Source organism: Paramormyrops kingsleyae, chromosome 1, assembly GCF_048594095.1.
Source record: "Paramormyrops kingsleyae isolate MSU_618 chromosome 1, PKINGS_0.4, whole genome shotgun sequence".
Classification (NCBI taxonomy): domain Eukaryota; kingdom Metazoa; phylum Chordata; class Actinopteri; order Osteoglossiformes; family Mormyridae; genus Paramormyrops; species Paramormyrops kingsleyae.
Window position 1 is genome coordinate 76,336,064 of NC_132797.1, and position 26,121 is coordinate 76,362,184.

The window sequence follows — 26,121 nt, forward strand, 5'->3', positions numbered from 1 at the left end:
GCTTCATTCTCCTGCTGTTGAAGAAGTTATATGGAACTACAGCACAGACTATGGGGTAAATGGCACTGCATGTAAAATAAACAAACAGATCAGCCAACTATGACCATGGAGCCAGAGTGCTTTCTGAGAGGTTGTTTCACACAGGAGGAGAACCACCTGAACCTCAACTGAGAAATGACCACAGTGCTTCCCATCAAGATATTAGATCAAACTGACAGATTTTACAGATTTTCCCTTTTTTTCTGTGGAGGACAGCTAACAGGTCTATAATCTGCCCGAGGAAAGCGAGCCTGTGCTGTTCTGAAACCTTCTGCATTGGAGCTGTTTTATGCTTTCTGAGTGGTGATCAATATGCAAGTGCTCCTGCACCCAGCATCTTCTGCCTTTCATTTGGATCCAGGCAGGGAGAATTCCTACACTCGCACACTCAAAGATGGCCACAGACAGTCATAATATATGCAGATGAGTAAATTATTTTAGTATTTTAGCATTGAGGGAAAATCAATCAGAATTCAAAATAAGAAAAAACATGTTTGCTATTGTAACTGATAAAGTTACAGTATATAGGACAGGCAAACATAACTAGAGTAATGTACATGAATACATACATTAAATTCAGAAGCTATACATTCCCTGAATAGGGGAGAGTGGGGACGGTTGCAACACTTTTTAAATTTTCATCAGTTTCTCAGAGACTGCTTGTATTGGAAAGACAAAATTTGAATACATTACACCCACATATGTCAGCTACCCACCGAACTGCTGTAACGTGTATATATGATTATATATGTACGATTTACACCTGAATAGACAAAGTCAAATGTTGCAACTGACCCCATAACAGGGGACAGTTGCAACATTTATAAAAATGTAATAAATTAACCCTAACATTTAACATCATTTTGCAATTTCTTTAATTTATTTATGCACAGACAGGGTCTTCAAGTTAAATTGGCAGTATAAAGACAAAGACTAGTAAAAGGAAAAAAAAAAACATTTTTAAGTAAAAAGTGAGAAGCATGTTTTGGTTAATCATCACAAGACATTTGAACTAGAAAATATTTTTAAATAGAAATCAAGACACTGAAATTTATTAATACTTCTGTGGAGCTTACTGAATTGAACTGTGTGTGCGTGTGTTTAAGTGACTGTTGGAATATATTCTTAAGTGTGCCTCTGGATATATAGGTAAGTGTGTGTGTGTCTGTATATGATGTATGTGTGTGTGACAGAAAGAGGGTAACAGACAGGAAATCCACGCCAGAGAGCTTACTGAAGTGAACTATGTGTGTGTTTAGGTGAATGTTGTGAAGTATTTTTAAGTTTGCATCTGGATATGTGGGTAAGCCATTATTTGTGTGTGTGTCTGTATGTGAATGTGATATAGCTTATGTGTGTATGACAGACAGAGGGTAAGAAAGAGCAATTAGTCCACATCAGGCTCACAGTTGCGGCAAATATAAATGGCTCCTTCATCAGTGCAACAGCATGTTGGGATGGTTACACTGTCCTTACACTGACAGCCAAGATAAAACTTGGTATTGCTTGACACATGCTAGCTATGCCGGTTAGAAAGAAAACACTGATTAAAATTACATGACTTTACAATGATTCACGCAAAGTTTAGACAGTATGACATAAAATCTGACCATAAAGAAATATATATATATTTTTACATTGAAAAGTATTTTTTGCAGAAAGAATGGTTACATATGACTGCATTTTTCCCGGAAGGAAGAGGGGCTAACTAAGCATGTGCGGCATGAATATCACTGCGGCTCATTGCTGATCGGAGGAATAAGCCATTTTGCAACTGTCCCTACTCTCCCCTACAATATGCCGTTTATCTTCACAATTTGATAGCGACTGTCGGTTTTTTACGATGTTAAAGTGCTCCGATGTTTTACAGCTAACACGCCACGTACTTGAAAATTATTACCTAAATATTTATTTAATGTGCGCTTTAACAACAAACTGAAATTATGGGAAATTACCGAGGCTCCGTCACGCTAAGTTGGTTTTAGTGAGTTACGGCTAAGCTTGACAAATGTAGAATACCACTGGAGAAAACCACACAAAGTAGTCAATGCTGTTAAGTATTTTCATTTTCTGATGCCAGTATTAAAATGTAAAGAGAATGGAAGTGTTTTGTTGCCATTATGAGACGGAGTATTGTGGTGCCACCAGTCCTACCCGAATTCCGTGCCGGGGCCGTTCGTTCCTACAGCATTTCCCGCGCCTAAATTCATATTTAAAAGCACGAGATGTAGCTCGCGGCAAACCGCAGCTGCCCTGTAACTTAGGCCAGGTGAAAGTTAAACGTCACTCTGATAACCTGTAAAGTTAATTTCATTAAAATTAAGTATAATGATCCTTATTGGCAGACTAATGTTATAACTATAATGTTAAAAGTGATTGCCAATGTGTGCCCTGCAATGGACTACCATGGCATCCAGAATATAGATGTGGTATGGTTCACAGTGCCCACTTATAAGCCATTTTGATGCATTTTAAAGTTTCATTAACATGTTACGTTTCAAAAAGTCATATATGTTTAATCATTTAATCATGCGATATACACAACACCCATAGCAAATAAAAATAACTTTTTTAGCATTTTGTTTTGCTTTTGTTGTGCATGTAACCACATACAGACAAATTGACATTCTGCATCTTTAAGATTGTGATCATAAATATGCTATATGCACAAAAGTATTGGGACACACCTCTTAATCATTGAATTCAGGTGTTTCAATCTGACCCATGAGCTGAGCAGTTGCATGCAAGCCTCACATCACCAAGCGCAGTGCCAAGCGTAGGATGGAGTGGTGTAAAGCACACTGCCACTGGACTCTGGAGTGGTGGAAATGTGTTCTGTTTGGTGTTGAATTATGCTTCTCTGACTGGCAGTCTGATGGACGAGTCTGCGTTTGGCGGATGCCAGGAGAACGTTACCTGCCTGACTGCATTGTGCCAACTGTAAAGTTTGTATAGGGATAATGGTATGGAGCTATTTTTCAGGGGTTGGGTTAGACCCCTCAGTTCTAGTGAAGGAAACTTAATGCTTCAGCAAACCAAGAGAATTTTGACAATTCTATGTCCCCAGCTTTGTGGGAACATTTTGGAGAAGGCCCTTTTCTGTCCCAGCATGACTGTGCCCCAGTGCACAAAGCATGGTACATAAAAACACGGTTGGGTGAGTTTGGTGTAGAAGAACTTGACTGGCTTTCACAGAGCCCAGACCTCAACCTCGTCAAACACCTTTGGGATGAACTACAACAGATATACGAGCCTGACCTTCACGTCCAACATCAGTGCCTGACCTCACAAATGCTCTTCTGGATCAATGGGCAAAAATTCCCACAGAAGCACTCCATAAACTTGTGGAAAGCCTTCCCGGAAGAACAGCAGCTGTTTTAGCTGCAAAGGGGGGGGGGGGCTAACTCCATAATGATGTCTATGGATTTAGAATGGGATGTCATAAAAGTTCCTGTAGGTGTAATGGCCAGGTAACCCAATAATTTTGTCCATGTAGTTTACATATGATACCTAATAATCTAAATTAGGACCCCCCCATACCTCACAGGGCTCCTCCCTCCTGTCTGATTTTGGTTTAACTTGTTACTGTGCTTCCTTCTTCCAGCCCTCAGTTGGATAAGCTTGTGCAGAAAATGACCATAGGTGATGTTCTTTATTTTCATCTCTCAATGATGTGCAGTTTTGATAGTAACGCCTGATTTGTTTGGTTTGCTTTAAACTTTCCACTTTACATGGACCTCCAGAACAACAGGCCACAGTATCTGTGGAATATTTGTCATCACTGTCATAACTCCCCAAACAGCTCACAAAGCACAAGTCATAATATGTGTACATAGCAAACTGTCTGCTTATTCTAAATGCAGGTTTGCTGATGTAAAATTACTGTGAATCAAAGAAACGAAATTGGCGCTTTGAAGTCAGGCCACTGAGCTTTAGGTTGCGCTGGTGTGTGTAATGAGAATCCAGGGGAAAGCAATGTGGCTTAGACCTAGAGGGACCACATGCAGCCAAAACGGCGCATAATAAACACCACCTCTTAGCACGCATTGTTCAATTTAACTCTGCGTTGATACTGAAAATGAGCTTCAGTGTTTGATAACTGACTCTGTTTTACAGATCTCATGCAAAGCTAATAAATGTCATGAGTACATAATCTGCTACAAGGTTATGAAAAAACGTCGCCCCTGTTTTGTCATTTTATAGATGCTCCCCCAGGGCCCGATATTTTATATTGATGAACACATTAAGAAGGGGTGATTTGACTAGAGAAACGCCTTTATTAGATGAAGCCGTGAAAGATGAATTCAATTGCGATGTGAATAGCACAGCCAGAACTGAATAACTCAGAATCGGTGGCAGGCGAGATACTGTTAGGGAATTGGGTTGTACTTGTTAAGTGGAATATTCATCACTTATAATGGGATTCACTGTGATACTCAGTGTTACTACAATGGCTCATTGATAAAGCTCTTTATAAAACCTCGCTTTGTTTGCTCTTCTACCCCTTCAAAATCATTTAAATCACATTATGGATTTACCTACTTATGGATTTACAGTACTTATTTATTGTAATTTTAAGTATACATTTATTTTATGTGAAAGAAAAGCAATATAATAGTTATATACGTGTAGGTTCTATTTAAGGGGATTGTGCAAAGGCAGCCTGGAAATGTGTTGACATAAATGAAGCTGGGAACCAATTTCATGCTGCAAGAAATGTTTTATTGACAAGTCCATAAAACTTATTTTATTAATTTAACCAATATAATGAGAAGAATTGCCTATATAGTTAGGTGATATGTCATTAAATGCAATGCTTCGTCTTAATAGCATATTGATTTATGAGAGATGTGGAGCAGGAAAAGAATGCCATGATTACAGTTGATGCGCAGCACATGAGCATTAATGCTACATGCTAATGAGCGGCGGCCCGTCGACTCACTCAGAGGTGGAAACGGCCACCATGTGCAGCCAGAAAGTTGACTTGCTTGGTGTTGGAGGGAAACAGGGTAGCCTGGGCGGTGATTGATGGAGTCTGACGGTTTTTAATATGTAGTTGTCTTTTCCACAGAGTTCCTTCCCCCAGCAGGAGATCGATTTTGACGGATGGACGACATCACTGACCCAGGCGACAGTGTTTCCGATGGTGGACGGCAGTGGTCTTGCCATCTGTCTGACGGTGCCTGTGGGGTTGGTCTGGCCAGGTGACTTGCTTATTATATAGAAATAAAAAAAATGAAATAAAAAATTTATATGAAATACATTAATGTGCCTACAGGCTGGCTGGATCTCGTTGTGGTGCACAGTTGCGGTCTGCTGCGATATGCTAGCTCAGTGAGGTCTGGTGTGATATGCGAGCACAGTGAGGTCTGGTGCGATATGCTAGCACAGTGAGGTCTGGTGCGATATGCTAGCACAGTGAGGTCTGCTGTGATATGCTAGCTCAGTGAGGTCTGGTGTGATATGCTAGCTCAGTGAGGTCTGGTGTGATATGCTAGCTCAGTGAGGTCTGGTGTGATATGCTAGCACAGTGAGGTCTGCTGCGATATGCTAGCTCAGTGAGGTCTGGTGTGATATGCGAGCACAGTGAGGTCTGGTGCGATATGCTAGCACAGTGAGGTCTGGTGTGATATGCTAGCACAGTGAGGTCTGCTGTGATATGCTAGTTCAGTGAGGTCTGGTGTGATATGCTAGCTCAGTGAGGTCTGGTGTGATATGCTAGCACAGTGAGGTCTGGTGCGATATGCTAGCTCAGTGAGGTCTGGTGTGATATGCTAGCACAGTGAGGTCTGGTGTGATATGCTAGCACAGTGAGGTCTGCTGCGATATGCTAGCTCAGCGAGGTCTGGTGTGATATGCTAGCACAGTGAGGTCTGCTGCGATATGCTAGCACAGTGAGGTCTGGTGTGATATGCTAGCACAGTGAGGTCTGCTGTGATATGCTAGCTCAGTGAGGTCTGCTGTGATATGCTAGCACAGTGAGGTCTGGTGCGATATGCTAGCACAGTGAGGTCTGCTGCGATATGCTAGCACAGTGAAGCATCAGCAGCCTGTCCTCTACTGCTCCTCCTTTCATCTTACAGAATGAACGATGCATCCTTTCAGAAACACTACATGGAAATGCATTGTGAATGTACGCCAAAACACGATGCCAAACATACCTGTTTACACTGTATAGTTTTATGTTTCAAAGTATAGTGGATTTAAAAAGTACATATAAATGCAGTGTTTGACAGAGATTAAACGCTTATCAAAATACGGGCACATTTTCTGCAGGTGAGGGATGAACAATGTTTCAAACGATCCACTGTGTAAAGGCTGCTTCATCTTTTATAGATCATGTTTGAGGGTGAGCTATTGCCTTCAAGAAAGTCTTTTTGGGAGAAAAATATAGAGAGGATGAGAAATAGGAGAAACAACCATTGTTTGTTACATGGTCCAGTCATTCTGAAATTGTTTGTGTGGGAAGGGATCCCTACGGCCAGATAATCGCAAAGTTTTTGCAGATCCCAATGGTGGGCTCTCTGTGTGAAGAATCCCTTGTTTGCAATAGCCCCAGCGATAGTGCCCAACAGGCGTGAAAACAGAAGTGTAATTTTCTGGTTGTATGGCACCATGAAAGCAGACAATTATCAGGCAGTCAGCAAGGTCTCTCTGGGTTATGGGTCTAGTCAGATTATTTGTTTTATATACTTTCTGAAGCATAAGCTTTTAAAGTTAAACAGCCCAAGGGCTTGTTTTTCTCTTGTAGGCAACTTTCCTAATAATTAAATTGGGTATTAGATGTTTGCAGGCATAAAAAGCCTTTGTATTTATAGACAAGTCTAATAAAGTGAGTTGTACACAGTTCATTTTCCTTTTCAGTGTAAAATCTGGGGAACTGTTTTGCCCTTTGCATGCCTCGTGCTCGGAAGCTCAGTTAGTTTTACGCAAGTCCTGAAACTCAAAGCAAAGTGAATGAAGCCAGTGATGATTCAGGCCAGTTTAAGTTATATTAGATGAACTTACACATGGAATCATTTTTAGAGCCATAATACTAAAAAAATGTGAATACATAATTTTGATTTTATGATTTTATGAATAGATATAATTTTTGACTAAAATGTGTGCCTGCGAGCCATGCCTTGACATGAGCAATGTATCAAATATTTAACATTTTCTTAAATAGAAAACCAGGAAACTAACATGTATATAACAATATGCACACGCAAACCTTCAAAACAACTGTTTCTAAAATGGTCAAAGGTCATTGCCCTAAAAGGACCTTTTAGGAGAACTATGATTAGCCATTTTCCTCTGATGGACGTTGTTTTCTGGGGCATCGTTTCGGTGCTTTGATGTCTGCCGATATCTAATGAATAATGAGTAGGAACTATGAGCAGGCAGACTTGCAAAGATCTCAGCAACTGGTTGAAGTCTGTGGTGATACCATGACCCTTCTGCACACTGACTGCGTGCGATGAGGCCACTCTGGGTGATACATTTGAAAGTCAGGGATGAAATGGGGGACAAAAATATTAAAAAGCCACCAGCCAGACTCTTCTGCACTGCACCACGATAGTTGTGGAAGGATAACAGTATCTACAACAAACCAGCACACAACTGAGACGTCGATGGGAAGCTTCACAAAGGCATTTTTAAATTTTAGTCTGATTGGCTAAACTGACATCCTGCACGTGTGGTTATGGTTATGGTTGTGGTTATGGTTATGGTTATGGTTATGGTTAGGGTTAGGTACTGCTGGGCTCTGAACTGATTTGAAATGTATTTAAACTTAAAATCTTTCCAGTCCATTTTGGAGTCCCACAGACAAAATGGTTGGTTTTTTTCAGCATTGGAGTCCTGGAACTGCTTCCAGTATTTTATTCTGACCCAATTTGTTGTCTTAAAGGTGCATTCTGGCGGTGGTAACTGTCTTGGCCTGTAAGAGTTTGAGTAATAGTTGGTTATGTTCGCGTCAATAGGTAATTCTCTCACCCATCAAATTCATCAATTTCAGTCCAGTTTGGAAACTTTGAACCAGGAGGTTTGCATTGTCACTTGGTACAGGTCCATTCTGTTGGCTGGGGGTCCATTCATTTTGGGGTAATCCCCTTTGTTATTCTGATCATTTTTGCCTGGTCTTAAACCCAGAACCGATGAGGTTTTGAATGGGCCATCAGGAGCCACCTTCAGGCAGGTAGGTGCTGTTACACCTGCACTGCTCTCTGTCATGGAACTGAGCAAGGTCCGTGCATGAAGCCAGAGTAGCTGGCTAGCAGTCTTACCTAGACTGAGCAATGAGCATCGCTCAGAGCACGGCATCGACAACACTCAGGACTCAGTTTGAGACTAGTATCCAGGTTTGTGGTACTGGTTTAATCCAATGATGTTCTATTTCCCGGTTTTAGTCAGGGTTATCTTGGGTTTTAGCCAACATCTTGTTCCTGTGTTCACAGTCTTAGTCAGCCGGAGTTCCTAACCTGGTATGCCATGGATGTATTGGGTTCCTTCTGGTTGGCATGTTTAAACATTTCAGCTCCAGTTCCTGGCTCCCATGTCCTGGTTCATGTTTCTGATGGTCCTGGTGTTCTGCAGTCGACTTGAATCATACCTCTCGTCCTGGAGGCCCAAGCAGCCACCTGTACTCTGAAGCATGTCCTCCACTGGCCCCAGGGACCTCGAGACAGAAAGCCTGGTGTTTACCTGGCCTGGCGTCTGGTATTTTAGCATATTTGCATGTGAGTACAGCCACGTGGAGACACAGCAGATGAATGACCAATTGAATCACGTGAAGCACATCATTTCATCCAGAACAAAGCATTTTGCTGGGCTCATGCTACTATTTTTGTTGACATTGTAGTGTGGGGAATGCATCTATTCACATCACTTTTTATATAAGCGTGCACTGCTATAGCTGAAATGTCTCTCTCATGCATTTTTAACAGATAAAGATTAATAAAGTCAAGAGAGTGTTTAATCAGTTACTGCATTTCTTAACTAACTTATAATATTAACTTGTATTAACTTTGCGAATAACTAATACTATTTAAACATTTAAATAAAATAGTGCTATTACTATTTTAATTTTTAATTTGATGTTGTAAAGTGTTATGTGGCGGTTGCTTATGCAGTGTATATGTTAATGATTTATTCATTATAAATCCCCAAATCCCTAATTTCAGTAGCTACAAGACTGCATAATAATAGCGATATTCTTGCATTTAATGCTAGCACATTAAAGTTCACTTGTGACTGGTAGTGTGTGTTATTTCACTTGCAGTAAAATTCCCTCAATAATGGCTTTTAAGTTAGCATGCTAACTGTAATGTAGTGAGTGCCCTCACACCAGTGAGCCTGCGTGGGTATATAAAATGAGCACATTTTGTAGGTTTCGTGACCTGTGTCCCACTTGCCGGTACAAATGCCCCTCAAATATAATGAAAACAAGGCCACATAGATGGCCTTTAGAATTCCTTTCACTGGTGTTTTTTTTTTGTAATAGAACATTATGTCCAACATTAATAAACAGGCATTTTTTCTTAAAAAGTAAAAAGGAGATAACAAGACACCAAGGGAGAGGAAAAAAGTTAACTGTACACTTTGTGATGGACATGTCATACAAAACAGCCCCACAGTCTGCAAGCGCACACTGACCCACTTTGTTCTGCTTGCTGATCCCGTCCCTGGAAGGACGTAATTATGGTGTGTTAGTACTCGCTGGCGGCTTGTAAACGATAGAGGAGACTTCGCCTTGCTTCTCTGCTTCACAGGACGTCACAGTGCTGAGGAACAGAAAGGGGGATCAAGAAGGAAAATGGTAATTACTCTGCCACATCCTGGGTGTCCGTCAAACCCTTGTGTCTAATGAATAAAAAGACTGCAAGTTGCTCGCTGAAGGAATTTATTTACTGCAGCTCAATGTTATACAAATTTGTCTTCGTATGTTTATTTTAAAAAGAACACTTATAAAGGGTAACATATTATGACATTTTCTGGAGAGGAACAAAAATCACCACAGAGTCTGAACAGAATCAGAACATGAGGACCAGAGTATTTCAGAGAAACAGATCTGATGTAGGAAGGACAGTCATAGATTGGCAAACAGCCCCCTCGACATTAACACACGCACACAACGGCACTCGTATATGCACACATGTGCGTTATAAATTGGGGTGCATATTCAAATTCTTGACAACAGATCTAAGTGAAATCCCAGAGAAAAGAATGTTGAAGGCCTGAAATATCTTTGATAGCCTAGTTATGGTAATAATGGAGCCTCATGTAAAATGCATGAAGTGTACCTAGCAGACAAAGATTGTTCATAATTGTTCCATGGGCACACAGGCATGAAACGAGTACTGATTCAACTGAAGTTGTACATAAAGACGTCTTTACGTTCTGGTCTAATTGCATATAGACAGTTAAGTGCCTCAAATTACTTTCATGTGTTCTAGCATGTTCTGAGAAAGAGTCATACTTTTGGTGAGCAGCTGGGAAGCAAAAGCTCTCTTTCACTAATTGTTGCAGGACTTTCCTTGTTATGGTCAGGTGGATCAGAATTAGTCAGTCATGGATAAAATATGTTTTCAAACTGAATGAAACTGCACAACAGACCGCTGATATTCAGATTGACACAATTAACTTAGCAAACAAAAACGTGTATGAAATACGTTGACAAAATACTTTAATGTTGAGGGTTTCATACTGTGGTCATGAGACAATCATGCTAGAAAATCATCTATAAAATACTGCTATGGAAAGAAAATATTATGTAAATGACACAAAACATGAGCAGCGTTCATTTTGCCAGGAGCAGGGGATGGTGTCCATTCTGACCCTCCCTCCGATTCACGTTTTGTGGGCGTGTGAATTCCTGCGAAATCAGACCTTGCCTTGAGGAGGGTCTGAGCGCACGCCGCCAAAATCACCGGTAGCCCCTTCAGAATACAGATGAGGGACATAAGGAACTCGTAAACCAAGCCTGAGTTGTCAGGATTGCAGGATGTTTTGATTCTTTGTGAAAACCAGATTCACTTCAGATTAACCTATACAGCCAAATGATTTTTGGATCTTGTCTGAAATATAATTGGCCGTTTAGTGAGCGATTACCTCCATGCATGCCGCTGCAGTGCTGGTGGTTGCCTTCTGTGAGGATTCTGCATACTTTAATTGGCCCAACTAGCTGAACATACCATTTTTTGTGATATTCTTTATATGCCACAATGAGACAATTATGGAAAGGCGTAATTTTCCTTTCCTTGAGTGTCTGTTTTTATAATCACTTGCAATCAGGGTGATCCAAAGCCTGCCTCTTGAGCGGGCCTTAATTAGGGTTCACCCAAGTTGTGTGGCCAGACCACTACAGAATTATTACAGCAGCATGCCTTTGGACTGCGGGTGAGAACCCACAGAGAAAGAAGAGCACTCACACTGTGCGAACACAGCCCAGGCCCGGCACTGAACCCGCTAGCCAAGCAGCTGTGCTGCTCCACTCTCCTTAGGCTTGCGTTCATCTTGTTCATAAAATATCCAATAAATGCATCTCTTTTCCTACATGCTTGGCATTTTGGACCAGATCCGTGCAACAGTAATGACGTGAATTGAAAAAGACACATTTTTTTGTAAGTGTTGCAGTGGCTGCGTTCCAAGACACATGCCACACCTGGTCATTCATGAGGCCAAAGAAACAGCCCTTTGACATAAATAAGACGCCATGGACACCCACTACAGGTCTCACTGTGGGAGGATTTATGGCAACAGAGGGCCGACCTCAGCTGAACCCAGATCAGCCTTGTCCCTTTCAAGCTCCAAATGCTTACGGATGGAGGACTGCATCCACAATCCTGGCCCTCACACCTGTGTATCATTTGGCCCTCTGATCTCAGACTAATCGAGAGCTGATGCGCAGATCTGACTTATTTCCCCTGGCCAGTCTCCACTGTAGGGAGGAGGGGCTGGATTAAAATGTGTGGTACCAATTTAGATGATTTGTCCTGAAACATGAAACTAAAATGAGTTTCCTTGAGCCAGCTGAGAGTGACCCTGGGCCTTCCTGCACCTTCCCATGTCAGATGGGGGCGGGGGGCAGACGCTGTTAATGACTGTCCTGTGGGCACCAGGTCACCCAAGCTGTCAGTCAGCCGGTTTTCTTCCCTGCTTCTCACATATTCTCTGAACAGTAGCAACAAGAACATTTGCTTAATTGCTGAAGATGTCACTCTGGTGCTTGTACTTCAAAAAGTCTTTTAATGTCTAAAAATACACGCATTCCACAGATGAGTGCTTTTGTTCCGAATAAAAAACATAAGAAGTAGATAACAGTAAAACCCAGACTGTTCTCCTTCTCTCCATTGATACTTTTGATGGTGCCACTGTTGTGGTATTAGATGATGGTCGTTAATTGAGACAGATCACATGTACCTGTATTTTGCCTTATTTATCGTAATCATGCAGCAAATAGTTCATCAAAAGGACAAGAAACTGCAATAAAAATAGTGTGTTAAGCAGACTGATGAAACTGCTGTGTGGCAATACATCCCTATCCAGTCAAACCAAATATACAACCATTACAATTAACTTGGAGCTGTTTGTTCAGAAATAACATCTCTGTAAAGCAATGATGTGAAACACTTGGTCCTACAGGAACAAATTGTCTTAGATTATTCATTCAGGATTTTCTGTGTGATCTGGGTATGGACGTGTAGCTGAAAAATGCATGCTTAAATCCCAAAACCCTCATCACAATTAATTAAAACAATTAAAAAAATGTAAATAGCCTGATTTTGTTCTTTGTAGCAAGTAATAATACAACTGGAACTGAACCAAGGTTAAATTGTGTGAAAATTAATTACAAGCTCTGAATGCCTTGGCAGAATAATTGTACTGTGGCCAAACTTAGTGCTTCCATTATGCCTGACTTCCTGTGAAAGGGGCCTTTAGGACAGTACATGCTTGAATTGGACTGTAAATTGCACTGCAATTTAAGCAGTTTAATTTAAATAGATTTAAATACGTAGGTGCAGGCTCCATTGTGGTGACAGTATTCTCGAAAGCACTTAGAATATTACATTTGTAATGAATTAAAGGACTAACCCTAGTGTCCGTTGAGCCATTGTCAACAACTGTTTCTTTAATAGAGAGTCACGCAACCTACGCCAAGTAGGGCGATATACAAGCCGGGGTGCTCTTCAGGCAGGCAACCAGTCCTCCACAAAATTCACACAATCATACACAAAAGTCAACTAATAAAAGTATATTTGCATGCTTTGGGAGAAACCCTATGCGACTACAAGGAAAACATGCAATGCACAGAGCTGAAGAAGAATAAAAGCCTTTGCCCTGTCAGGTCAGACTGCCCCCCCACGCCGTCACACATTGAAGAAACCTGGCCAGTGGATGAGTGTATCGATTGTTCTTGTTTATATATTAATATCCCAGCTACGCCATACTGCCCTCCTGCACTTCAGAAATCCTCTTCTAAAATTAAAGGGTTGGCATCGTCTTATTAAATGGGCAAAAGCACCATCTCATCTATGGCCACTTAACCAGAATCCATTCGTCAGCTTAGCAGGGGCTGATATAGCGACCTCTGCAGGCAGAATCGTGTCCTTCATCCCCAGCTGGGCTCAAAATTACGAGGCTTTAATGAATTGACACAACTGCAACTTGCAATCAGATAGCTGGATATTCCGTCGGCAGTATAAGTTATCATTTTTTTTTACTTTCCATTTTCTCTCAAATCCATTTTGTGATTTTTCAGGACTGGCATATGTTTACATATTAAAGATCTATTACTCTAACATGACAAACTTTAAAATCCTTTTCTTAATTACTATAGACAGCGATTGTGGTAAAGTGTTGTATAAATCAGTCTGATCCACGCAAATAGGAGCAAATTTTTGGCCTTTGGCTCAGCCTACAGCCATATCTCGGCCCAGAAGCAATATGAATCATGCATATATATATATATATATATATATATATATATATATATGCTCGTCATGTCAGTGTTTGGACAGAATTTACACTTTATTTCTTCATACTATGCTCGATCTCTACACATCATTACTGTGGCTCGCACTATTTTGTGCAACAACATAATATGAGGGAATCCGACCCCCTAACAGAGTTGTTACATGTCTGACTTGTGAAATTGATGATCACACAGACGGTCTGTCGCTTGTGTAAGAGGTGTTAGGTGTGCTGAGCCACATCTGCACGCCGCATACCATGCTGGAGGAATGGAAGAATTAGAAGATGGCTTTCTCCTGTCTTACCTATGCAATGGGACAAATGGAAACTGCAAATAAGCAGCCGACCTATGAAAGGTGATGAGGGGAGCAAAAACATCGATACGGCCATGGACGGAGGCATCGTGAAACCCAGTAGATTCAAGCTCATCAGTCAAACAAAATGTGACAGTGGTCTGACCTGTGCTCCTTTTAATATTTGGGAGCTTGGAAGTCGAGTTCATTGAAGAAATGGAAGAAATATATTTAAACATCCTTTTATTACAGCTGCGTTTCTGTGTTTACGACACGCAGTGTTTCCGCCCAAGGCAGGGTAATGGGATGCTTGAAAAAAAATGAACAACTTTGAGCTAAATTTGTGCAAAATGTGTTAGTGCCTCATTCCAAAATGGTTTGTGCTGTTGCAAATTATGATGTTATGGAAACACTAACAGACATGTAATATTTTACTTCCTATATCAGAATAACTTTATACCTGTTAAAAGCATTGTTAAAATAGTGAAAAGGGCAATGAAACCAAGCATGGAGATTTTAGCGCTTTGTATTTGCTGACCCTTGGCTGTTCTTTTTTTCTGCGGTTCTGGAAACAGTCATAATTTATTAACAGTGCAGCTAGAACCTGTTTTAGATTATAACGCATAAGCCGTTCAGTCTTTCAATTGAGGTCTCACATGCAAAAATCATTTAATGAGGGAGATCTGCACGTTCAATTATGTTCATGAATAAATTTTCCTCCACTGCTGTCCCAGTAGAATTCACAGTGTATTGTACGCTTGAAAGGCTTTCTGAAATGGCGTTACAGGAGTTGGTATTCATAATAGCGCAAAAAATGGAGGGGGTGAATGATTATTTTTAGGGTTCTTCTGTGCTTGGTCTGAGTCTGTGCACAATCGTTAACCCGTTCGTGGACCTTGGCTGGTGGGTGGTGACAATTCATGCGTGACTGACTTTGAAAGGAGAGGTTGCGGGGTCATGGTGAGCTTGATGGAGTTTCTGCTGTCAGAATGAAAGAGAGACACATCAGTCTCTGCCTTATTGCTAATCAAAGGAAACTTGGACCCTTGCGTCCTGGGGAGGCCAACAGCTTCTGCATGCGCGATGGATCAGGCCCTGTGGCCTCAGCCATCCCACCCACTCTTCGGGATGTGCTAGTTCTGCGCATGAAAAACAGCCCCACCCCCCTCCTCGGCACTGGTCTGAATGGGCAGGAACGCCAGTTACATGGGTCTTTACCCATTTTCCGGGGAGCATTTATAGCAGGTGTCGCATTAAACATGCAGGGGTACGGTCAATTAAACACGTCAGGCTTTTCGGCAAGCGGAGGCTGATGGGTTCATGGGTCAAAATGCTCTCATTGTAAATCGTATTGATATCGCCAACCCTATTAGATCCATTACAAGAGCTGAGCAGGAAGCACATGTTTTCACAGTTGGGAAGTCAGAGAAATCATGTTTGCATGTGACCTGTTTGCATTTCTAGCGCAGCAATCTAAAGACCAGTAAGGAACGCTGTCCTGTACGGTTCTAGGCCAAAGCTTGTCTCCATGACAAAGCCAGTACAATGTTTCCCACGGCGTTTCGTGTTTGGATACAGCCTTATTGGTCAGACCATCTACCGTTTTCTCCCTGTTTGTCGATTTAGACGCCTTGTTGTAGGGCGTCTGATGGAAGCTGCAGTGCCGCACCAGAAGCTGTAAGAAGGAGACTCTGCATTCACTTTCATTCATTCGCTCCGAGGTGCAGAAAACATTTTTTAATGCGGGTGTCAGGCTTTTTTCCCCAAACCTACTAAAGGGTTATCGTTGTTACATGTGGACAAGTGGCTGTATTTGAATCAATGTAAACTCTGTTAGGGGGTAATTTACAGCCCTCCCCCAGCCGCAGTACAGAAAATTTAATTTTGTTGTTTTTACAAAGTGTGGGGGGGGGGGGGGGTGAGCAGGATTTATGTGCCCGACAGTGACTGACGGTCCTCAAAGAGCAAAAAACATAAAAGTGGAACCTGACAAATGTATAAATAACTCTGTTTGTTCTTCTATTAGGATGTCAATTATACTCGGTAATATATTGTTGTTCTAAGCCTGGTTGAGGGAATGCGGTGCTTAAATTGTGACCCTGTGCACTTGGGTCATTCCTCAACGACTGGCTGGTCCAGGGTTGGCCTGAAGAGCCCATTTGCTCTCTTCATGTACAATGCGTAGTCTTTGTGTTTCAGCTCGTCATTTTTCCCTGAAATACTACCTGAACTTTATTAAGCCTCCCGTAACCGAAATCAGCGATGGCGTCACCCTGGATGACTTCCACGCAATAATTTCAGACGCATGACGTGCTGGGTATTGGCTCTGGCTTTAGCCCGAGTGCAGTTTTTAGAGAAAATTTGTATTTATGTATTTGTATTTATGTAAACAGACTAATTGATAACAATATAGAGTGTCTGCTGATTTTTGTTTTGCAAAGCAAAATGGGGAATTCAGTCGTGCAGCTCTAAAAGCTGCTATTGATACATAAAATCCGAAGCTGAATCTGAGCTACTGGGGTCCCAAAGACATTAAAGTCAAACACAAGCTGCTTTGCTGTAGGGGTCACATCTGATACAATTCAGCAGATGGGTCAACCTTCCAGTATCATGTGTTCTGCTAATGTGAAGCACCGAAGCCACCAACCCAAAGGGAAGGGGAGTCACCCCTAACCCCAATCCAAACCCAATCCAAACCCAATCCAAATCAGGGTATATTTGCCAGCCAATGTGCCACTCAACAGGTTTCCGACTGTCCCCTCTGTGTCTCACCGCTGCTTAAACCTATTTTACCCATTAAAGGGCCTTGTGTTGCCCCCCCCCCCCCCCCCCCGACGGGACAACAAGTGCCACGTTTACTGTGTGACCCCCTGGCTCCTGGATTTGTCTCCTGCTGCCCCTCCCCCCCTCCCAGTGTGGCTCAGAATGCTAAGACGGATATCTCAGCAAGCTGCGCTGCTCGATGGCCACACAGCCCTGGGACCTCCTCTTATTTTATCTCTGTCCTTCTCTCTTACTTTTAATAGAGCAAAAATCTCACAAAGACATCTTCCTCTCAGAACGAGTGCCCGCTTAAATCTGCAAGGAGCACCTTCCTGGGAGCAGGGGACAGATGGGATTGACAGCTTTAATAGGCAGCTACACACTGGCCTCTCCAAATGCCCCCCCCGTATTGGATTTCTTGCAACCGATATCAGCGCAGACATGTAGACACAGGGCCTGCATCTAAAGGCAGAAATTCAATCAATATGGCGTACTTCTCAACAAGGCTTACTGCATTACAGCAGTTAGAGCTGGGCCATCTGGCCTGGTCTCCAGAGCTCCCCAGACCCATGTAGATCTCTCTCACTAATGTCATTTTTATTCGGTTAACACTAATAAACTGCAGCAAACACTGCGAATCCTGTACCCAAAAGCCATAACTCAATTTTTTTTCCCCATAGCAAGCCTAACATCTGTCTCTCTGAAGGGAAGCCGGCAGAGGGACTGGGGAAGATACGCGAGATGGGTTGACGTCGTAGCAGAGGCGCCTGACAGGGAACTGTGGGCAGCTCTTATTGGCTGTGGCAGCTGGAGGCCAATCTCAGAATCTTGATTACTGGCAATAAAATCTAGGAGGATATTTGACAATTTTGGCTATTTTAAGATATCGACATGTACAGACAGGGAGCTGGGAGAGTCACTGTAGCGTAGCCTAATTTGGCTGAAGTTGCAGCGTCTGATTTGCCAAAGACTGCTGAGGAAGTTTAGAAGGTTCGGAGGTTTGTAAGGTACAAGGGTGTTTGGGAATCAAATAAACATGTTTAATTAAATTCAATTCATTTTCATACTGCTCCCATTTCCAATGTGGCCATCCGAAATGATATCTAGCAACAAAATTATAAGCACATGTGAAACTAAACAGAAATTAGCACATCATGACAGACAGGCACAAAAGCAATTATGATACATAAAAATATTACACGATTAAAAATGCAAACATGTAAGAGCACAGGAGAGGGAAAAGTCCTAAAGTCAGGAGAGGGGAGGATAAAACAAGGAGGCAGGTCCCAAGCCGACTGGCTACTCAAACCGGTCCCAAGCCGACTGGCTACCCAAACCGGTCCCAAGCCGACTGGCTACCCAAACCGGTCCAAAGCCGACTGGCTACTCAAACCGATCCAAAGGCGACTGGCTACCCAAACCGATCCAACGGCGACTGTCTACCCAAACCGGTCCAAAGCCGACTGGCTACCCAAACCGATCCAAAGCCGACTGGCTACCCAAACCGGTCCCAAGCCGACTGGCTACCCAAACCGATCCAAGGCCGACTGGCTACCCAAACCGGTCCCAAGCCGACTGGCTACCCAAACCGGTCCAAAGGCGACCGGCTACCCAAACCGGTCCCAAGCCGACTGGCAACCCAAACCGGACCCAAGCCAACCGGCTACCCAAACCGGACCCAAGCCGACTGGCTACCCAAACCGGACCCAAGCCAACTGGCTACCCAAACCGGTCCAAAGGCGACTGGCTACCCAAACCGGTCCCAAGCCGACTGGCTACCCAAACCGGTCCAAAGGCATGCGAAAGGTCAGGGGCGCCATAAGGGGGAGGAAGCTAGGACGATTCCAAGCGACAGGGGCCCTAAAAAATTAGGAAAATAACTGGATTGGTTTGGACTGGGGGGCCTAATATGATATGCTTTCATGGGGCCCAAAATCTCTAGCAACGCCCCTGCGAAAGGTGAGCAATTTAATCAGCGTAAAAATTCTGATTATTGCCTATTAGTAATGATGCTACATTGTTTATTGTGAAGTTTGCTATAGCCTGGCCTAGTTACACATACAGTTTACAGATATGTAAACAAAATCTTTAAAAAAAGATCTTTGATCGAAGGCTCATTGAATGTTATTACAGAGCTGAACATTTTATAATACCAGAAAAAATGTAATACTTTTGCAGATTCTCAGAAAACCTATTCTGAAAATTAGATGGCAGTTAAAAGTGGTTAGGATGAAAGGTTTGTTTTGCATTTGTGCTGCTGGTTGACACACTTTGAAAGCTGCTTTTATTCAGTTTCAGAGCCTTGGGATCTGTGCTGTGATTTCAACCAGTCACATGCTGGCTGTAATCGGGGGCTGCTGTCTAATTTCTTAGTGATTTCTTGCAAATTATTAAATGTAAATATGATATTTTTGGTGTGTTTCAGTCTTTTTGTCACAATAGGTTCTGCTTTAGCACCACCAGCCAAACCAAGCAATTGGTTTTTAGTTTTCAGTTAGCTTGCGTGTCAATTGAATGTGTCAACCCCAAAATGGGGGTGTGACTGGGAAAAGATACTACAGCTGATGCTGTTTTAAGTGCCATTATACAAGTTGGTAGAATGCATGTTCACAGCGTGCATGTTCACAGCGTGGTTGCAGGCTGGATTTGCGGGTCTGCTCCACCTGTCGTGGTGTTTCTCCGCACCATCCATAAGCTCCATATTCAGATTGATCATAATTAACACCCCCAAATACTGCAGAAATTAGATGTTTACCACTAACCAACAGCCACGTCACTGTGAAACTTTTACGTCTGTTTCCCTTTTTTTTTCAGCCAAATAAACTTCCTGCGACGACTACATTGTGTTTTGACACAATCTGTGCTGAGAGGGAAAAAAAGAAAATCAACAATACGTTGTATGTCACAGGAGAAGAATGTGAAGTCTGGAGGAAAGTGGGAGTGAAGCGCCCTTATTACAGCTTCAAAGGGCCCTTTTAGGTTTCCTCCAAAGGAGTCACCCTCGCCACCGAAGACAAACAAGCGAAGATTCAAATAGCGCCGCACACAAACCTACGAAAGCGAGGCAGATTTGCGACGGGCAGTTGTGACGTGCCACTTAAAGGAAGCGTTGGGAGGCTGATTAAAGTGCGACTGCAGATGTCCGACCCTTTTTGCAGGGGAGGACTTGACAGCGCGTGGCTTTATACTCGCTGCCTCTGTACTGCGTCGGGTGATTTACTGACTGACTTTTCGCAGTTTATGTGCTGCGGTATTTTCATTTCTACCCTGCTGAGTGCCAGGTCTAGAACTCTTGAAGAAATATTATGCTTTGCTGACAAAATACAGTGACAGGCACCTCTAAAAAGTGTGCCACAATGTTTAACAGTAAGAAAGCGACGAGCCAAGCCAAGGCGGAAGGCATCCACGGCGGGCCCCTAGTATTTGATCCAAACCAGCCTTAATTTAGCCGAATGAGCCTCATTGCTTGGTATGAATCCACTTTCATAAAAGAGAAGCAGATAATGGGGGAACGGAAAGGTCTGTAAGACAAACAGTGAAATGTATTGAACTATTTTTACAAGGGTCTAGTTTGAGAAGTGTGCCACGCAAATTAAACATTTCTTTTGACGGGATCACCGGGAGTCAGCTGCAGGTAGGACTCAGTCGATGTTTTGAACAGTCCTCGTTTACCCTCATCGCCGTCTCGTGACTGTATAAGAGGAAACAGCCATACATTTTTTTTTAATCTGAAGAAAAAATGTCTTTTAAAGAATATATAAAAGAAACAGCACATTTTAAACAGTTTTCTGGATTTTTTCAAGATGCCTCTTGTGCTCTGAATACCTTCTGCAGGTCCATAATTGTGCCGGATTCTTTATTCGCGCGAAAATGGACCTGGAGCTGGAGTTAATACGTGATCAAAAGTGCGAGGTTGCTCGCGGTCTCTGGGCCGGCAAGCTACAGCAGGGATGCAGAGATGTGGAGCCTAATTACCCTTCAGACTGATGCACGCTGGTGGGATATTATGCTTATTTCTTTGTTTGAGAAACCAAACAAAATGTAATTTAATCTTCCACTACAAACACTTCCCCCGTCTACATTAAAGGCTATCTATAAATAAAGATTGTCATTGCAAGCTGATCGGATTATGTGAGGCGTCTCTGGCTGCCTGTCAGTCGGCGGATGATGTGTTCCTCTCCCAGAGGCCCCCGCGTCTGTGTTCAGAAGCTGCCACGTCGCCCCCCTTTATTGCAAACCCAGAAGAATTAAGTGCAAACGACACTCACATGATTTCAATAAGCACCAGTGAGACAAGTCTGGTCTTTCGGCAGATTAGTGTTGTTTATGGGGGGGGGGGGAGACGAAGCCCACAACGATACCCCAAAGAATGACCATAAATGATGCCAGCAAAGCAGGAAGATGCTGGAATCCCATTGTCCACAGCATGCTCATAAGTGGTGACGCTGTCAGCCATGACCCTGATTGGGTTATCTGTGATTACGAGGCCGACCCTTGTAGCCTCCATGGGGTCTCCTCAAAACCACATCCAAGCTAGCAAGGAAACGTTACCAACTTCAGTCACTCTGGAACTTTGAATTTGAGACATTAAATGACTACCAGAAATGGTATCAGAATATACAAACATGTGTAAGATGACCTGGATCATTACATCATTTAATTTCTGATTTTATTAAGAGCAGTGGTGCTGTGGTTAGCGCTGTTGCCTCCCCCTGCGTTTGGACCTGGGTTCGGGTTCCGTGTGTGTGGAGTCTGCATGTTATCCCCGTGTCATGGGGGGAGTTCCTCTGGGTTCCCCCCACAGTCCAAACTGTCCATATGTATGAATGTTGTTGGCACCCCATCCTGGGTCATTCCCTGCCTTGGGAAAACAGACCCTCACAACCCTGAACAGGACAGTCAGGAACAAAAGATGGAGGGATGGATTTTATTAAGCATGTAAATAAAATATGGAGTCCTGTTTGCAGCAAGGCTTGTATTTTTCAGTTTATTATCAGTCTATTTGCTGCAATGACTCCTCTTCCTGCAACCTTAAAGTCTGCAGTATCGAAGTAGCACGCGGCCGCAGTATCGCAGTGGCACGCGGCCGCAGTATCGCAGTGGCACGCGGCCGCATGCTCACCTTCGGATTTCCTCTCTGGCTGAACGTCAGCTGCTCTTCCCTGGGCATCCCTTTCCCCAAATGGCTACATTTGCTCCAGCGCTCACTACCTACGCGCTGGTAAGCACGCCTGTGTCAGTACACTGAGCACGCTCATCTCCCATAGGGCGCCCCCCCCACCCCCACCGTGTCACCCGGCCACCATGGCTCTGCCGGTGATTTGTCACCACTTTTGCTCGGCCATTTTATTCATTGTTTCCCTGATGTAGTGATGGATGTTGCGCCCTCTTCATGGGGCTGAGCGCGGAGTGTGGCGTGGTGGGGAGGCCCAGCATCCCTGACACAGGGTGACTGGGGTGGACACACCCCCCCCCCCCCAGCTGCTCGTCCTGGGCCTCATTTACATTCCAATCTCAGCCTCATGAATGTGGGACTCTGGCCGAAAATTAATAACGCGCAGAGCCCGAGCTCACACGTGGCATGGGGGGGGGGCCTGGGATTCTGCAGAGCTGGGGGTCCGGGTTCCCGCTTTGTGCTTCCAAATGTGCCCCTTATTTTATTTCCCCCCCTTTTATCAAGGTCTCCAATGAATGGCATTACAGACAATGCCGTATCTGGAGTGACACAAATTTATTTCAGCTCCAGTGCCGTGGTATATTTTCACAGGACCAGGGGCGATTTGTCTGGGGACAATTTAGTTTCCATAAAGGATTTAAATGGTTTCTGTGGAGATAGTGGGGAGAAATTTAATTTGTTTCTCATTTACTACACCAGGTATGAAAAGGAGAAAAATTGGATGGCTGATGGGCTAAAAATTGGTGCTGTCCCTGTGCCGTATCCCCCAAAGGATTGGAGCCTTGCATCATATAGATTGAGTGTGACCCCCCCCCACCACCACCACCTCCACCCCAACCAGCCCACCTTCCATCACCGGCCCACCCCCAAGCTGACACGTGCCCTCACAGATCCCCCCCCAACACCCCCCAGCCCCACCCCCCCAGCCACCATGGACGTCAGCCCACAGAGAGTGGTAACCTTAAACCAACTTAAAAAGTAACCTTTGGGGATGCTGCCAATCACTCTGAAAACAATGTTGCCATCGATCTGGCTGTCTGTGTGATTTATGGCTTCATTTTACAGTAATTGAGAATTAGAGAGAAGATTAGCAAGGCTCAACACTTCAGGTTGATATGCACACTGAGCGGTGCAATTTGTCACATTGGGATGTCGGACACTTTCTTACTTACAATGGGGGGGTCCCTTCTAATTGAATTTCTGGATAACACGGAAATTAATTTGACACCAGCGATATTTGAATACAGCCCCTCTCGCCTCCCCATTGTGATGCACAGGAGGGGGGGCTTTTGTGCTAGCAAACACTATTGATCCAAATCACTTTGAGTTGAGGCCAGCTGAAGTATGGAATCGCTAAATCTTATTTACGCTCATATTAAAGCAGTTCATCTGCAGCAATCTGGAGCAGATAAAGAATATTACCTTTCATTTTGTTTGACTGCATCCAGATGAAGTTTTGGGAATTTACCTCTCGGGGCAAATACTGCAGAGGCCCAGAGTCAACGGTCGCAATCGAATTATCGGCCAACTTCAGCGGTCCATTGGCCGGGTAATTTGTCGACTAAGTGGCAGAATGAAAGCACTCTCCCCAGATACCCTGGTTGGCTCTCTGTGACACCAAGAAGACCTGGGGACAGGAGAAGACCTGGGGACGGGAGAAGACCTGGGGACCTGAGATGACCTGGCGACAGGAGAAGACCTGGGGACCTGAGATGACCTGGGGACAGGAGAAGACCTGGGGACAGGAGAAGACCTGGGGACCTGAGAAGACCTGGGGACAGGAGAAGACCTGGGGACCTGAGATGACCTGGGGACAGGAGAAGACCTGGGGACAGGAGAAGACCTGGGGACCTGAGAAGACCTGGGAACAGGAGAAAACCTGGGGACCTGAGATGACCTGGGGACCCAAGTGGCTCTTCTTCCTGCTTCCCAAACTTGACATGCCATGTCTATTGGTACCATGTCACCAATGTGAATTTGAGACATGTGAGGGAACTGTAAACAAGGGACACTGTTGATCCAGGGGAGGGCACCGCACCGGGTCACACAGAGCGCATCAGGCTCCATTTCCCATCTCCTGAGTTTTCAGGAGAACTCGTCGGCAGAGAAAGGGATGCATCTGTCTGCTTAATGAACTTTAGGCCTTAAGCTTATCCCTGTAATGCCTGTGCGAGTCAATTAGCGACAGTAGACGTGAAGTAGTATTATTCAAAGGGGCCAGGCGCAGAGCTTCCCAGCTGGCTGCTAATGCTCCAGTGCTAATCAGCACGCTCCATCCCTGTAATGGGGGAACCCGGGGGATAGAACTGCTACAGGCAGCACTCCTTTGCTGACCAGTGGTCCATCTTGGCAGACAGTGCTCCATCCATTCTCCCAGCAAAGAGAACCCAGCAGGAGTGACAACCCAGATGCTAGGCCTGGAGCTGGTGAAGCCGAACAGGAAGAGGCACTAGTCATGTGACGAGGGCTTTGGTGGCTGCACTTTAAAAATATGTCTAGCAGCTAGGAAATGTGTCAGCATGCATAGTGAGTAGCGGCAACTAGGGGGGAAAAAAAACCCAATCGGGCTAGGATGGTGTCCAAGAACGACCATGGGAACAGCACTCAATGTCAAGCGGGAAATGTCGGACACTAATTGCAACTGATGCAGGTCTGTGTTCTGTAGATGATGAGATGACCAGGGAGGCTATCGCATGACGCAGGGTCAGGGAGAGGATCTCTGTATCTGTCTGCCCCTTATTTCCCATTCAGAGCAAGGTTCTCCACAGCAATGGCAGTGAGGCAGCTGCGGGGGGGCTGACAAGGGGCAGTCGAGTCACCAAGGGGGGGGGGGGGGGGGGGGATAACTGAAAGCCTAACTGAGACAGGCTGACAGAGCTGAAAAGGCCCATCGATAGATCCATCACGGCAGTAATTTGGAAGCACGCTCAGCATACATGAGTCGAGCCGGCTGCCCTGTATCTGTCTTGTCATGGTATCACAGTAAATAACGGTTAAATCTGGTGTCACTAGGTGACCCTACTCACCTCTGAGAGAAGGCGTGGCCTGTGTGCCGTGTGCCAATGGCAGGGGATTAACACACTGTATGTGTGTGGGAGGCTGTACTTAAACGAGCTCATTGTTACTTCTGCAGTGTGCTGGCCGCTCCGTAGGGGGCAGTGTGCTTTGCACACCGCAATGGGGTGTCATGTGACGAACCTACGAACAGCTGTCTGGCAGATAGCTTGGTCCTCTCTCATTTGGTCGGCGGTCCTGTCTTCATAAATGCGGCGCCTTTCGGCCCAGTCGCGTTACATTTACACCCTAATCGCTCTGCCCCCTTCTGCTGACAGAGGCATTTTCCATTGTTTATTATGTTTTGAATAATTGCTCTAAATATCATTTAAACAGTATGGCAAAAACGTCAAGCGTCAAAGCAACTACCTGCATTCAAGGGCAGAGAACAAAACTAAAATATGATAATGTGCATTCAGAATAATAATTCATACAATTCAGCTTAAACAGAGACAAGCTGGGTGTCTAAAAATGTAAAAAGAAATTAAAAGTTCTAGGATAGGCAGAGAGACTCTGCTGATGCATAATGCTTGACAAATGCCGTGAGTAACAGAGTTAATGAAAACCAGATGACCAGACCCCTTTGGTTTTTATATTAGAATTTTTCTTGATGGCTTAATGGTGACTGTGGGTCAGAACCCCCCCCCCCCCCATACGCATAAAACACACAAGATGCTCCTACAGGAATGAGAGGGATTCAAAGGAAGGTTGAAGCACTTGAACAGACACTTAATTAAATAAAAGAAATGAGATTTAAAACTGTGAAAGCTGGTGGAATATACTGTAACAGATATGGGACCAAAGGGGAGAGCCTGTCTACTTGTGCCAGTAGAGGTGTTGGGT

At 43.9% G+C, this 26,121-nt stretch overlaps 2 long non-coding RNA genes across 5 annotated transcripts in view; both read right to left on the reverse strand.

The window, feature by feature from the left end:
* LOC111838237 (uncharacterized) overlaps window positions 1-2,222 on the reverse strand; it is a 37,470-nt gene extending 35,248 nt beyond the window's left edge. For all 4 annotated transcript variants that reach the window (XR_011982714.1, XR_002836833.2, XR_011982719.1 and 1 more), the window contains exon 1: window positions 2,194-2,222. This is a non-coding gene — a long non-coding RNA (uncharacterized lncRNA). The remainder of the gene's footprint in view (window positions 1-2,193) is intronic.
* Window positions 2,223-6,560: 4,338 nt separating this feature from the next.
* The window catches only part of LOC111838259 (uncharacterized), a 46,134-nt gene continuing 26,573 nt past the window's right edge, over window positions 6,561-26,121 (reverse strand). The window contains exons 3-5 of the long non-coding RNA XR_002836844.2: window positions 9,680-9,803; window positions 8,502-8,698; window positions 6,561-7,960 (exon numbers count right to left, since the gene is read on the reverse strand). This is a non-coding gene — a long non-coding RNA (uncharacterized lncRNA). The remainder of the gene's footprint in view (window positions 7,961-8,501; window positions 8,699-9,679; window positions 9,804-26,121) is intronic.